Here is a 14,622-nt window from a genome sequence, read left to right on the forward strand (position 1 = left end):
TATCATCTGTAAATCTGTTTCTGTTTTGCACATACATTAATTTGTATCATTTTTTAGATTCCACATATAAGTGATATCACACAGTATTTGTCTTTCTCTGTCTGACTTATTTCACTGAACATAATATTCTCTAGGCCCATCCACATTGCTGCAAGTGCAGAATTTCATTCTTTTTTATGACTAATATTCCATTGTGTGTATATATCTCCACATCTTCTTAATCCATTTGCCTGTTTTTGGGCACTTGGGTTGCTCCCATGTCTTGGCTACTGTCAGTAGTGCTGCTATGATATTGAGTGCATGTATATTTTGGAATTAGTGTTTTCATTTTTTCCAGGTATATATGGAAGAGTAGAATTGCTGGATCATATGAAAGTTCTATTTTTAGGTTTTTGAGGAATCTCCATACTGTTTTCCATAACGGCTGCACCAATTTACATTCCCACCAATAGTGTACAAGGGTTCCCTTTTCTCTACATCCTTGCAAATATGTTATTTGTAGACATTTTGTTGATAGCCATTCTGATAAGTGTAAGGTGATAATCCCTTTATTTTGATTAGCATTTCTCTAATGATTAGCAATACTGAGCATCTTTTCATGGCACATTCTGTGTTTTTATCTGTATTGCTAAATCTGGCAACTCTAGATACGATGACAATATTCCAGTTCCAGGCCTAGCCTCTAAGAGACATAGCAGTTTCTACTGTTGCTCTCTGGAAGCCAGCTGGCATGCTGTAAAGAACTTTGGTCCAGATTCCTGAATGAAGAGAGGTCAACTAGAGAAGCCCAGGAGGATGAGAAGTCACTTTGGATGTTTCAGCCCTAGCAGGGCTCCCGGGCCTGGGAGTCAAGAATTTGACAACTTATGTCCAGGTGGATTTCAGAATTGCTATAGACCTGTTCTCCAGGTTGTTGAATGGGAGCATCTATTGTGGTTCTCCTGTCCCTTTCTCACCACTGTATGCTTGGTAGGGGTGAAAGGATGGGAGGAAGCTGGGACAGAAAACAGTCCACAGCTCTCTCGATCCAGAGGAGCTGCATCCACATCTGGGCGTAGTGCAGATTGTGAAATGTTGAACTTTGAGCCTCATGCTTTCATGAGATGAGACTCTGAGGTATCTTGGGAGGTGGTCAGTTTTGCTTCGTTTCGCTTTTACATAGGGAAAGAATATAAATAATTTGTGGCCAGAGGAAAGACTGTGGTGGATTAAATATGCCCACAAATTCTTTGCCACTCCTCGGAGCAAGAGGTGGAGTGTTTCCACTCCCACAGGGACTCTGGGCTGGCCTTGTGACTTGCTTGGATAAACAGAATGTGATGGATGAGAAACTGTGTGACTTTCAGGAAATAGTGTTCTGGAAAATCAGCTCTTTGAAAGAAAATTTTAAAGCCCTGATTTATAGCATTTGCCAATTTCTGTGGTATAAATCTCCCAGCATGACTGCTTTCAACCTACTAATGTGGTATCACTGAACATGGAGTTGGAAAGAGATATGCATAAATGATCGTCATGAGCCTGTACAGATGGGCTCCTGCAAACCATCGCTTCCAAACCCAGTCCTTCAGGTGTCTGTCTGTTTCTATTTTTGCTCTCTTGGAATCCAGCTGACATGAAGGATCCTTGGGCTAGGCTCCTAAATGATGAGAGTCCAAATGGAAAGAAAGGCCATGTGGAGAAGAAAGGAAGCCTTGGGCATTCCATTCCTGGCAGGGCTCCCAGCTGAGTGCAGCTGCGTCAGTGGCCCCAGCCAACATTATGATACATAAGACCACCTAGCCAACTCACAGACATGTGAGACATGACACATTGTTGTGAGTTTAAGCCACTACATTTTGGAATGTTTTATTAGTCAGCAATAGGAAACTGAACACATATATTGCCAAGCTTTATATTGTCATTTAAAAAACCTCAAGTTTTTTTTTTTTTTTATGAGTCTTTTTTCCCCCTGTTTTATGAGGGGGAGGTAATTAGGTTTATTTATTTATTTATATTTGGAAGAGGTACTGGGGATTGAACCCAGGACCTCAGGCATGCTAAGTATGCACCCTACCTCTCGAGCTATATCCTCCTTCCCCAAATTTTAAGTTTTACTCCTGTTAGCAGTGTATGAGAGTGCCTTGTTCTTTGCACATTAGCCTGAACTATGCATTATCATTACCAAGTTGATGGTTTTAAAAAAAAATATGTTGCAGTATAATTTGCATTCTTTAAAAAGAAGTTTGAATATTTTTTCCTATGTTAATTGGCCATAAATTGACTACACTCTCTGCCCATTTTTCTGTTGACATGTAAGGGCTCCTTATATTTTACTGATAGTAACACAAATGGGAACTATTTTGCAATGTACATAGCTACACAGTTTGCTTGTATGCTCTTTGCAGTAAAAAGCTTAAATTATTTATATAAAAAAAATGATTCCTAAGGCAATTTTCTGAGTGTTTCTTATAACATGATCATATCTAGTTCTTGGCTTTTTTGATTTTAGTATTTCTTAAATTATTCTGGCTTTTTTGTTTTTAGTATTTCTTAAATGATTCTAATATTTCCCCCCTGGATTTTCTTATAAGTTATTTTCTTCAATGAAATCTTCAGCTGAAACCCAGTATAGAATACACTCCTCCATTCCCCTCCCCATTCCAACTTGAACAACACTGGCTCAGGCCTTCAGTAGATTAATTCTTCAGCCATCCTGGTGTTAAACTCTATGGAAAGTCTTTCGATAAACAGCACAGTTATATTTCATACCAACTTAAATGTTGCAAATTTGAAGCAGCATGATTTTTAAATGTTCCTAGTTTGCACAAATTTTGAATAATGTGAATCCTTTCTAACCTAAAAAGAATTTAAAATTGTATTGGATTCTGGAACAATAAAAGGAGCATTAATGGAAAAATTAGTGAAATCTGAGTAAAATCTTGAGTTCAGTGAATAGTACCCATGCTGGTGTTTTAGTTTTGACAAATGTACCATCGTAATGTTAGATATTAATGGTAGGGGAAACTGTGTGAGGGGTATATGAAAACTCTCTATACTGTCTTTGCAAAACTTTTCTATACATATAAAGTTATTTCTAAATGAGAAGTTTTTTTTTAAAAAGCACTTAAAAATTCACTGTAAGAAATACTTTATAATGTTATAGGCTTGTGTATTCTAAGAATGCTATTTCTTACAGTATATTGATTCCTCTGGGGGAATACTATGTCTAGAATTATACAAGCTTTGAATTATGTGAGCTTTTTAGAATCTATCCCATGAATGTAATTCACTACCATGTGAATTACATGTTTACATCACATTTTGAAAACTGAAACAGGAAAAACTGAAGGTTTAAGGCTGAATCATAAGCTGAAAGAAATTCCCCCTCCCAATAAAAACAAAAACCAAAACCTAAAACTCTGCGGTTCTTCTAGTTTGTGACGTCTGAACTGTGGCAGTAAAGCCTTATCACTTTATGTGATCTTTGGACAAGTATGTGATTAAAGGCCTGGCTTTAAGTGTGGAATCTGGAAACCAGGTCCCCAGGTAAGGCTTCGTCTATTTCCATGAGGCAGAAATGTAAGCATGGGAATCCAAATCTTGCCGGCACAATGATAAATTTTTATTAGAAATTTGGCTTTTGCCCATGCAGTTGGTAGGATTTCCCACCTCCCACATTTCTGTGTTTTCTTCCACCACAGCAAGTGTCTTGGGAATGAGGGGTTTTAGTTTGTCATCATTTCACATTCCTCTGTAGGTTTCTTTGCAGATAAAATTGATCTTTTGATAGGTTTTACAATTATAAAACGAATTCCAATAATTTAAATTCTAGATATTTCAGGATTCGCAGTTCTTACTGTTTTCCTCTCTATTTAAATATATACCTTGAAATCCATAATACACTCCCTGTGCCTTGTTTCTCATAATAGCCTCTCTCTGATGTTGAGTGGCTTTTGGATAATCAGTGCAGTTATATTTCACACTAACCTGAATTAGCAAATTAGAAACAGTGAGCAATGAAAAATAGTATTAAGGTGTCACTTTATGCATACATGTTGAAATGATGTGAATTCCCCACACTAAAAATTGTTTATTGTACATTAAAGAGTAAGTTTGATATAAGACATGCATTACAATGACTTAGGCTTATGTGCACTGAGACCGTTACTTCCCGCATTACCTTCATTCATAGGGGAAAAACCTATCTGGATGTCTTGTGCATGTTTTGAGTTATATGAGGTTTTTCAGAAGCCATTCCCAGGGTGACTTTCCAGTGGCTTAGATGAACCAACTCGCCTGCTGTGAATCTGTCGTATTATGGTTGCTGATGTGATTGCTAATGTTAAAGGTTACTGATTGCTTAATCCTTGGCCGGGTACTGTGTTGAGTACCTGTGTCCTCAACAATGTGTGTTACTCCGTTATTTATGAGGCAGATATCATTAATATAATTTCCATTTTGTAAGTGAAAAATGTCGTCCATGGCAAATTTAAGTAACGTGTTCAAGGAAATATCTTTGGGGTTAGGGCTGTAATAAAGATTTCTTTCTCTGTCAGTTCCAAGATTTTTGCTAACCTAGTTGGTATAAAATCTTTGCCACACTTCCCTCCGTTATTTCAGCCCTGTAGGAAGGTAGACAGGTTTTGTTTCTGTGATTATGGTCTTCCAACTTTAAGTTTTTATATGCTTCTTGGTTCCTAGGTCACTTGTCTGCCTTTCAGGAAGGCAGGCCCACTCCATTGATATCGTGGTGAGACAGGTAGAGTAAACCGCTTTCCCTCTGAATTGTTCTAGATTGTTTGTTACTGCTTGTTTCTTTTCATGTTTGAACTTTTCCACATCAGTTGAAATTGCTCAAAGACTTTTTGTAAGAGGTGTTACTTACCACTGCTTTAAACAACAGTGTTTCCAAACATTATTTCCCCTCTTCCCAGAAGTAGTTGATAATGTTGATTGTAAAATGACAATGAATAGCTTTTTTTCTGCAAACATTTTTCCTTTCAAGATTAAAACACACACACACACACACACACACACACACACACACACACACACACACACACACTATCCATCTTGAACAGAGGCTTCAGCTCATCTGAGGCATTCCATGGTCTATGATGTAATTTCCTTCCCTAAATCTTTCAATTCAGGGAGGCAATGTAACCCCACAGCAGGGAAGAAACAAAATCTTGTCAATGTTTTGTAGTCTTTGGGTATGGTGGAACACCTGGAATGCTGGAAGGTGAGTTGAGCTGGAAATAGGACTTTCACACTTGATGCAGTTTTATATTTTTTATTTAGAAGAGTGTTGTCACTTTCGTAAGTTTCTATTAACCAAGGAACTAAAGTCATGCTTCCATTGCTATAATCATTCTTTACAGAACTTCGATTATTTTTTTAACATTTTTTATTGATTTATAATCATTTTACAATGTGTCAAATTCCAGTGTTCAGCACAATTTTTCAGTCATTCATGGACATATACACACTCATTGTCACATTTTTTTCTCTGTGAGTTATCATAACATTTTGTGTATATTTCCCTGTGCTATACAGTGTAATCTTGTTTATCTATTCTACAATTTTGAAATCCCAGGCTATCCCTTCCCACCCTCCACCCCCCGGTAACCACAAGTCTGTATTCTCTGTCTGTGAGTCTATTTCTGTCCTGTATTTATGCTTTGTTTTTGTTTGTTTGTTTTTGTTTTTTGTTTTTTAGATTCCACATATGAGCGCTCTCATATGGTAAGAACTTTGATTATTAATTCATTTTCTGTCACTCAACTAAAAGTGAGCTTCATTGAGGGCAGGGACTTTGTCGTAGAAGATTGTGTGACACACAGTAGGACTTAAGTTCATTTTTGATGAGTGAATTATGGCTTAATAACGGAAATCTTGTTAAAGAAGCTTCAGATGAATTTAAGGAAAGATGTAAAGAACAGCAGAATAGAAGGGCTGGGTTCCACTTTCAGGTTTGTTCTCAGCTGGTGAAGGGTGCATGTCCCTAAACCACTCCAAACATCCTTTCCCTCTAATTAAACCCTTTGGATAGTGACTTATGCTTTGCTTTACCTTCTGAATATTAGTTCTGATTCAAGGTTCTTACAGATTTAGTTGATGGAATCCTAAGATATGATGTCTTTAAACCGTCTGTAGTTTATGTCATAGATTATACATTAGCATACGTCTTAACTAGCATGTTAAGGATTGTGACTTATACTACAGACCTAGCATCTATTGAATTTAAAAATTTATGTTGTATCAAGTGTCACTTGTTAAATGAAATCCAAAAAAATTTTTAAAAATATTTCTCCATGTATGATTGTACTGACATACTCACTTTAAATGATTTCACACTGTTCCCTTACTAATTTAAGGACTGCTCATTTTAGGAGAGGTTCATTGTTGTTGAAAGGCTATGCCCATTGGGAGGAGGTTCACTAGATTAACCCAGAAACCAAAGGAACCAAGGTTGTGATTCAGACTGCTTATCTAGAGTTGGAATTACGTTTGTCAAGCAATCTGAGAGACAGTGTCCTTATTGGGACTCAGCGTTTTCTTATCTTCATGATCACCTGAAAATGCCAAAGGCGAGGGACAAGTTGGATCCTGTTGCCAGAGAGGCACAAGAGTGTTTATTCAGCTCTAAACTTAGAAGATGAGGTAACTAGGACTCTTGCTATCTGGAGTACCATCTGCTTTTATCCAACAAGAACATTCCTAAGAAAAGCAAAACATCTGAAGGCAAAGAGAAAGTAGCCTTTGATAGTACTCTTGTTTATTTTTCATTTATTACCTGTTTTGAGGGAAGACACTGTGTTCCAGATCAGTGTTTTTCAAACTTATTTGTAAGTTTAAAAACTGCAAAATGTAAGAAATATATTTTCAGTTTTAACCTAGTATGCCTACATACCCACGTGAATGCACTCACACACACGTAAAACGGAAATTAACCTTCTTCAAAATAATGTCTATCCTGAGACATCTGATATTTTTCTATAACATACTATTTCATTTTTTTTTTAAAGCAGTTGTTATGAGTCACTATGTTAGTGTCATGACTCTCCAGATTGGAAAAAAAAACAAAACAAAACACTCCATATGCTTTCAGGAGATTCAAAGAGACATTACGGTCCTTGACCAACAGAGAGCCATGCAGTCCACCAAATAACCAACAGGAAACCAGACATTACAAATGCTGTCCTGGATCCTGGGGCCAATGGATACCCTCATGCGAAAGAATAAAGTTGGACCAATGCCTACAGCATATATAAACATTATCTCAAGGTGGATTAAAGACCTAAATGTAAGAGGTAAAATTACTAAACTCTTAGAAGAAAACAGAGATAAATCTTCATGATCTTGGATTAGGCAGTAGTTTCCTGGGAAAGACTTAAAACACAAGAAACAGAAAAAAGAGACAAACTGGACTTCAAATATTTAAAATTAAAAACTTTTATATATTGATGCTGTGTTCAGTACCTTGCTGAACTTGATTATTAGCTCTAATAGTTCTTCTGTGGATTCCATAGGGTTTTCTACAGACAAGATCATTGGCAAACAGAGATAGTTTTACTTCTTTCCTTTCATTCTAAATGCTTTTTAATTCATTTTCTTGTCTAATTGCCCTGGCTAGAAAGAATGTCCAGTACAAGGTTGAATAGAGGTGGCAAGAGTGGACATCCTTATTTAGTTCCTGACCTAGGGAGGAAGCTTTCAATCTTTCACCACTAAGACTCACGTTAGCTGTGGTTTTTTCATAAATGCCCTTTTCCGAATTAAAGAAGTCCTCTCTATTTTTGGGTATCTAGTTGTTGAGTGTTTTCATAATGAATTTGGATGTTGTCAGATAATTTGTCTGCATTGATTGAGATGATCATATGGTTTTTCTTCTTTACTTTATTTACAAAGTGTATTACATTGATTGATCTTCTTTAAAAATTTGGCAGAATCCACCAGTAAAGTTTTCTGAGTAGAGGAGGATCCTGGTCCAATTCTGTCACTGAAGAAGGGAAAGACAAGTCCCAAGAGGTGCAGTAACTTTCTCAAGACCACATGCACACTTAGAGGTGTTTAAGTCTAGAGTGAGTCAGGATAATTTTGGATTTTTGGTGCTTAAGTATTATTATAAAATAAGAAAAAATATAGAGACTAGAAGGAGAAAGAAGCAGGAAGTAGGGGGATCTTATAAACACAAAATGTCCATTTGCCATGATGACCTTTGGGCTCTTGGCACAAGCATGGGTTTTGCAGTGTTGTGAACTAGGAAATAGGATGGGAATAGCACGGGTGGATGTTAGGCCAGAATCACTGTATGAGTACCATGGTAATTAGTTAATTTAAAAAATTCTAATATGAAATACTCAGTATTCATTTAGTGCCCTCTGCAGTTCTCTTCAGAATCACCTTAATATGGGTGTACCCTTCCTCATCTTCACGTCCTCAATAAGCCACTTCTTTCTTACATTTCTCTTACACCACCAGAGATCTGGCACCCTCATTTTGTACTCTGGGAGAAAGCCTATTCTGCAAGAACATGACGACGCCTCCTTCCCTCCAGTTTTATACACACACACACACATGAACAATTTATAGCAAATATGTGTATATTCATTGAAAACATTTAGAAAATACAGAAATAAAAGCAAAAATTTTAAATCACATTTAGTCTCACTACCTAGATGCAAATATTGGTTATATTAGTATGTTTCTTTTTATTCCCCGGAGGGATTTTTTTTGGATGCACACAGATACACATTTAAAAGAATAATTAGGACCAACCTATATGTTATATTATCACTGCTGCTTTCACTTAACTGTATGTTATTACCACTTTTCTATGTCATAATTTTCTATAATATTATTTTAATTATTTAAAATATTCCATTGGCTAAAGTACCACAGTTTATTTAAATCATTCACTAGTATGGATATCTTTGTTGCCTACAATTTTTTACTAATACAAAAGAAAAATGCCACACTGAATGTCATTGGAGCTAAATCTTTGCACACTGTTGACTCAGGATAAATTCTTAGAAATAGACCAAGGTAATCACATAATTAAGCACAAATAGGTAGTATTTTTAATTAAGAGTTTTGATAAATGCTGTCAAATTGTATTCCAGAAGGGTTGTGGAATTTTATAGACCCATTAGCAATAGAAAAAAGAGATGAAAAGTGTGTATGTGTATTTGTGCATATCTGTTTGTGTTTATGTATAAATAATCTGTGTGTGTTTCTTCTAGTAAAGTGAAATACTACTTAGCTTAGGTAACTATACTGGAGTAACTAGCTGTAGTAATAAATAAAACCTAAAATTGTAATGGCTTAACATAATAAAAATTTACTTTTTGCTCATGTAAATGTTCACTGAGGGCTTCCACATTGTGGATGGCTTTCCTCCATGGGGTGATTTAGAGATTTGGACTCTTCCATCTTGTGGCTGGGAATTCTCTAGTGCCTCACCATTGTTGTACACACCTGGTGCGGATACAGGGAAAAGAGAAAGCATGATGGAGCTATAACCTCAGTCTGCTGGCTAGAACTCAGTCACGTGGTCTCCAAGGGAATATGGGAAATATAGTCGGAACGGCTGCTACCGAAGTGGCCAAAAATGATAAACCTAGGTAGAAAAATAGAGCAGGATCATGAAATACAAAAAATGCTGACTATATTGACAGAAGAGACCAGTTGCAGTCATTAGCAATGATGTTCCCATGTACACACTGAAGTTGAAATTTTTCATTTTAATTAGAGCAATTTAAGTTCTCTAAAGGCTTTCCGCTTGCGTATTTGCAAATGTATGACAGGTTTTTTTATGCCAATTTTGTACTTAAGAAGTCCTTCCCATTCAATATCATACCGTCAGGTTTTCAACATAATACATTTATGTGATAACAAAAAGATGTTTAATTCCTAGATAAAACAATTGATCATGCACACAGCATGACTTTTCACTTGGCAACATTCGGTTCATATATCTGCTATAGTGCTCAGAACAATAATCAGGCAGGTAAATTTGCAGGTCTGTTGAACAACCATGAAGGCTGTCCTTAGATTTCATAGATGTATTTCCTTTTGTCCTTTTCTAGAAGACAACCCATTGCTTGATACTGATATATTTGAGGTCATTTTTTAACAGAGTGAACAGCTTTATGTTCTTTCCCCGACAGTTATCTTGCTTTGCTGATTATGACCTTTTGTCTCCCCGAGTAGAACTTGCAGTAGACAGAGAAAAAGACAGCTTAGCCTTCCTTCAAACCTGGAAGTGTGTCAAAGGGAAGGAGCTACATAAGTTCAAAGCATGATTTTGAATTATTTTGTAGTAAGTAGTAACACTTACACCATAAAGAACATGCTGTTCATTGAATGCTTTGTTTACCATTTTTACATTTGTCATTTTTTTGAGTAATGACAGTGTTTTGTAGAAGATGTGAAACAGACAATGAAAAATAGGCATTCATATTTGCTCCACTGAAAGCAAATAGTCAACGATGAGAAAATATGGGTTATTTCCCAAACATTAAACAAGAGATGAAGATTTGAGCCTAATTGGAAAACATAGAGCTGGTATTATAATATTACTCCTGGAGCAAGAGTCCAGTCGTTGCTTTCAGATCTTCAGCAAGTATGCTCAGCAGCCACGGAGCAACAAACTCAGTAAATACAGATAGTGGTCAGAATAAGGAGGATGAAGAAAGATACGTTGGAAATGAGGGGAGATAGAATGTGCAGAAATATTTTATTGTAATTGAAGGAATAAACGAGGTCAAAAAATGAAAAAGCCCTACCCCAAAGTATGTGCCAAGATACAAAAAAACAAAACAAAACAAAACAAAACAAAACTCTTTTCCTCTTCCTTCCCTGGTTGCCAGCCTCTATTCTTTTCTCTTCCGAAAATGTTTCCTTTTTGGCACTTCAGATAAAAGAGGTTCTTGATACATATAAATGGCCCACTTCACGCAGATTTGAGAAAATAGCCACCTCTACTCAAATCCTTTGTTGTTTATTCAGTGTTGTGCTGTGATAGGTATCAGACTAAATTCTTACACACAGTTGTGTTCTAGCTGCTCATCAGGATTCCTGAAAGCACGCGCTTCCATCTGGACTTGCCTTGGGTGTTCCTTGGGATGGGATACTCTTTGATATTGTAAGTGCGTAAAGTCTTTCACTGATTTATTAATGAGTAGTTACACACTGAGGAGAGACGGGCAACGAGCTCATGAACATGCGACATCCTTTGCCTTTATGTTGAACTCTTTGATTTCTGAAATTAGTTTTATGACTTGTTTAGAATCATGTTTCATGCTTTGTGATTTTGAAAGATGCCCTGAAGCTCTTTGGCTTGGCATTTCTGGCCGTTCCCTCGTAAATCCAACCTGTCCTGTCTTTTCAGTTTTTCCTTTTCTCCTGTAGACTGTAATTCTGTAGCCTTCTCTTTGGACCAAAGCTGGAAAATAGCATCCCCCAAAACTATCTGTCATGATTGTCTTTAAGGCACACGTTGCGTCTCATATCCTCAGGCTGACCCCATGATTTCATGATGATCTTTTGCTGACTTTTAATTTCTTTTCCTTCCTTCATTCAAGAAATATTTACTGAATGCCTACCAAGGGACAGACACTATTCTCAGCCTTGGAGATACATCAGTGAACAAAACAAATCCCTGTTCTCAGGGAGCCTACATTTGAGTGTGGGGGATACAGATAGTAAACAAACAAAAATCTGTCAGATGGTTATGAAGGCCAGTGAAGGAAAATCAAGCAGGGAGACGGGGACCAAGCATGATGTCGTAGTGGGGAGAGGGTGCCGTTTTTACACAGGTGTTTAAAGAAGGCCTTATTGCAAGGAGACATTAGAGCAGTGTTAAGAAAGTGCAGGAGACGTGTAGGAATTTTGAGATAAAGTATTCTGGGGAAGGCATGTCAAGGCCCATACTAGCTATCTATTGCTGCAAAACAAGTTATCCCAAAACTTAGTAGCTTAAAATAACAATAGATAGTATTATCTCATAGTTTCTGTGGGCCAAGAATTTGAAAGTGACTTAACTGGGTGGTTCTGGCTTAGAGTCTCTTAAGAGGTTGCAGTCACTATGTCAGACAGGGCTATCGTCTTTGAAGGCTTGACAGGGTCTGGAGGATCCAGTTCCCAGACGGCTGACTTATTTAATGCTGGTTGTTGGCGAGAGGACTAGGTATCTGCCCACATGGACCTCCCCATGGGCTGCTTGAGAGTCCTCATGAACCAGTGGCTGACTGGCTTCTCCCAGACCAAACAGTCCAAAATGGGGCAAGGTAGAAACCACGTGTCCTCTGTGACCTAGCTCAGAAGTTACACATCGTCATCTCCCCGAAATTCGATTGTTTAACGGATCAACTCCGTCCAGTGTAGAGGGAGACCACGTAAGAATATGAATATCATAAGATGGCGATCACTGGGGGTCACCCTGGACGCTGGCTGCCACAAGGCTCTGAGGAGGAGAGGGCTTGGCAGGGTCCAGGAACATGAAGCAGCGCCGTGCGATGACAGTGGAGTTGTGAGGGGCTGCAAGGGGAAAGACAGGGCCCAAGGGGAAGCAGGGGGTCAAGTCATATTGGGCTTTATGGCTAAAGCAGAGACTTCCAGTTGTTGGCTGAGTGAGAGGGAAAGCCATTGGAAGGTAGCAGGATAATCTATTGAATTATTAAATTCTCTTTGTTCTTCTAACATTTTCCCTTCCTCCCTCATTTTCATCAGGCTTTTCCATTCTCTACCTCAGAGCTTACGACTGAGCTGAAAGTGGAAACAGCCTAAGGCGAAGAGATCCTGTAGGGTTAGAAGAAACCTAATTCTTAAGGCTGCAGACCTTTGAAGGGCTTCTGCTGGGTTTCCGCCGTGAGGGGAAAGAGGGACGTTTCTTTGATACCCAAGGCTGGAAGAAAAGGTTACCAGAGGTACTCAAGCCTACTTGCAATCCTGAGCTGTGAGTGTACTGGCTTTGCTCCCTTGCAGTGGCACTGGGAGAGCACAGGAATGTCTTTTTGGGTACTTGGGTGGGAAGGATTCAAGGAGAAGAGCCACAGGACGTAGGTGTGGTTTGTGAGGTGGGTGAAGCAACAGTAACTAGTATGTTACCACATCAGCCCCAGGACCTTTGCACAACTCTCCTTGGAAGATAGATTCCTCAAAGTCACTGAAGTCGAATTTCTCACCAGGCTGGTAGGATGGAGGTTCATAGTGATAAGCAAGTTGGTTTAAAGAAATGCAGTGTTTCTTAGACACCTCATTTTGCATGCTGATAATACATCATTCATAACACATAGCCATTGTGTTTTACTTGACTCCATCACTGTTAAGTTTTGCTGGTTGGGGCTGAGGTAAAGTTCTTGGCTTACCTTTAAATGTATCACATTGGCACAGACATTTGGAATGCAGCTAGATTTCTACAAGGATAGCTTGTCTGCACAGTCATAGTGAGACGACCTGTCTGCCACCCTTAGACGTAGCAGCTGAGTCTCTCCAGCTTGGGCTTGTAGTCCTGCAGACATCTCCCTGAAGATGACAACCTGAAATAAAATGCAGAGCTCTGACTCATGTAAAGCCATCTTTGCCAAGACATCTTGTCTGATGGCCACATCCACTGTAGAAGGGCATTCTTGGATCCATGGACTGGAGCACTGGTTTCTGTGCCCTGCTGCAGATATATGTTCACCGGCTCTAGCTGACCAGTGATTGTGGAGCCTCAGATGTACTCTGGCAAAGGCAGCTGAGAAGGTGGTGGCTGCTGTTACAGGACTCTATGTGTTCCTGGAGATATTTTCCATAGTTGCGCTGGTGATTGTCACTGAGGTTGAGCTGACTGGACTCACTCATGCTGATGACTGACTTGCACTTGGGAAAAGGAGCTTGACTTAACTTAAGCCTGGCAGTGCTTTCATTGCATCTTACACACACCCTGGCCTTACTATTGTTTCATCTCAGCTGTGGTCACATGACACAGAGCAAGCCTGGCAGGAACTTTCAGAGATGCTGGTAGAAGGGTGACAGAAACAAGGCCTGTTTGTCTTGCTTGACACAAGAACCAGCATGTCCTTCGTTTCAGATTGTGTTCCCTGAGAAATAGACATCAGGGACCTGAGACTTGCTTTAAGGACGTTTATGGTGGGAAGAGAGGGGAGAGCTCTTAGTATCAATTCCTATGGGGGAGTGAAGCTAACAGGAATAAGCAAAGGGAAAAGTCAAATTGCTAGCCAATATCGACAGAGGACTCACCGGATAGCTTGAGGGGCTCTGGACCTACAGATCTTGCCGCTGGAGGCAAGGACACCTTCTTTCCCATCACCCTTCCACCCCCATCTTTAGATGAGGGCTGCCTCCAAGGCAGTGACCTGGGGTGAGGCAGCTCTCCGGTGACTCAGCTGAGAACCATTGACCTTCAGCACTCCCAGTAGCTAGGGAAATGAGGGCTGTATTCCGGAGAAGATGGTGCCGGGAGAGGGGTGAGATGAATCTTGCCCCACACAACCACATCCACCGCAATATTTCATGTTGCAAAGAACGAACATGTTCCAGATAGGAGATGTTTAGGATGAGTTTACAAAATGAGGCAATGCAGCAGCAAAGGAGACCTCTTGGCAATTGCGTGCACTGACCGCCTAGAGAACG

General features: G+C 39.0%; 1 long non-coding RNA gene across 5 annotated transcripts in view; it reads left to right on the forward strand.

The window, feature by feature from the left end:
- LOC105083412 (uncharacterized) overlaps positions 1–9,336 on the forward strand; it is an 80,964-nt gene extending 71,628 nt beyond the window's left edge. For 2 of the 5 annotated variants that reach the window (XR_012506968.1, XR_006721165.2), the window contains 3 exons: positions 4,681–4,738; positions 5,699–5,724; positions 7,091–9,336. This is a non-coding gene — a long non-coding RNA (uncharacterized LOC105083412). The remainder of the gene's footprint in view (positions 1–4,680; positions 4,739–5,698; positions 5,725–7,090) is intronic. The other 3 variants (XR_006721168.2, XR_012506971.1, XR_012506969.1) reach the window with 2 other exon arrangements.
- Positions 9,337–14,622: the final 5,286 nt, after the last annotated feature.

The sequence above is a fragment of the Camelus bactrianus genome, chromosome 5 (genome assembly GCF_048773025.1).
Source record: "Camelus bactrianus isolate YW-2024 breed Bactrian camel chromosome 5, ASM4877302v1, whole genome shotgun sequence".
Classification (NCBI taxonomy): domain Eukaryota; kingdom Metazoa; phylum Chordata; class Mammalia; order Artiodactyla; family Camelidae; genus Camelus; species Camelus bactrianus.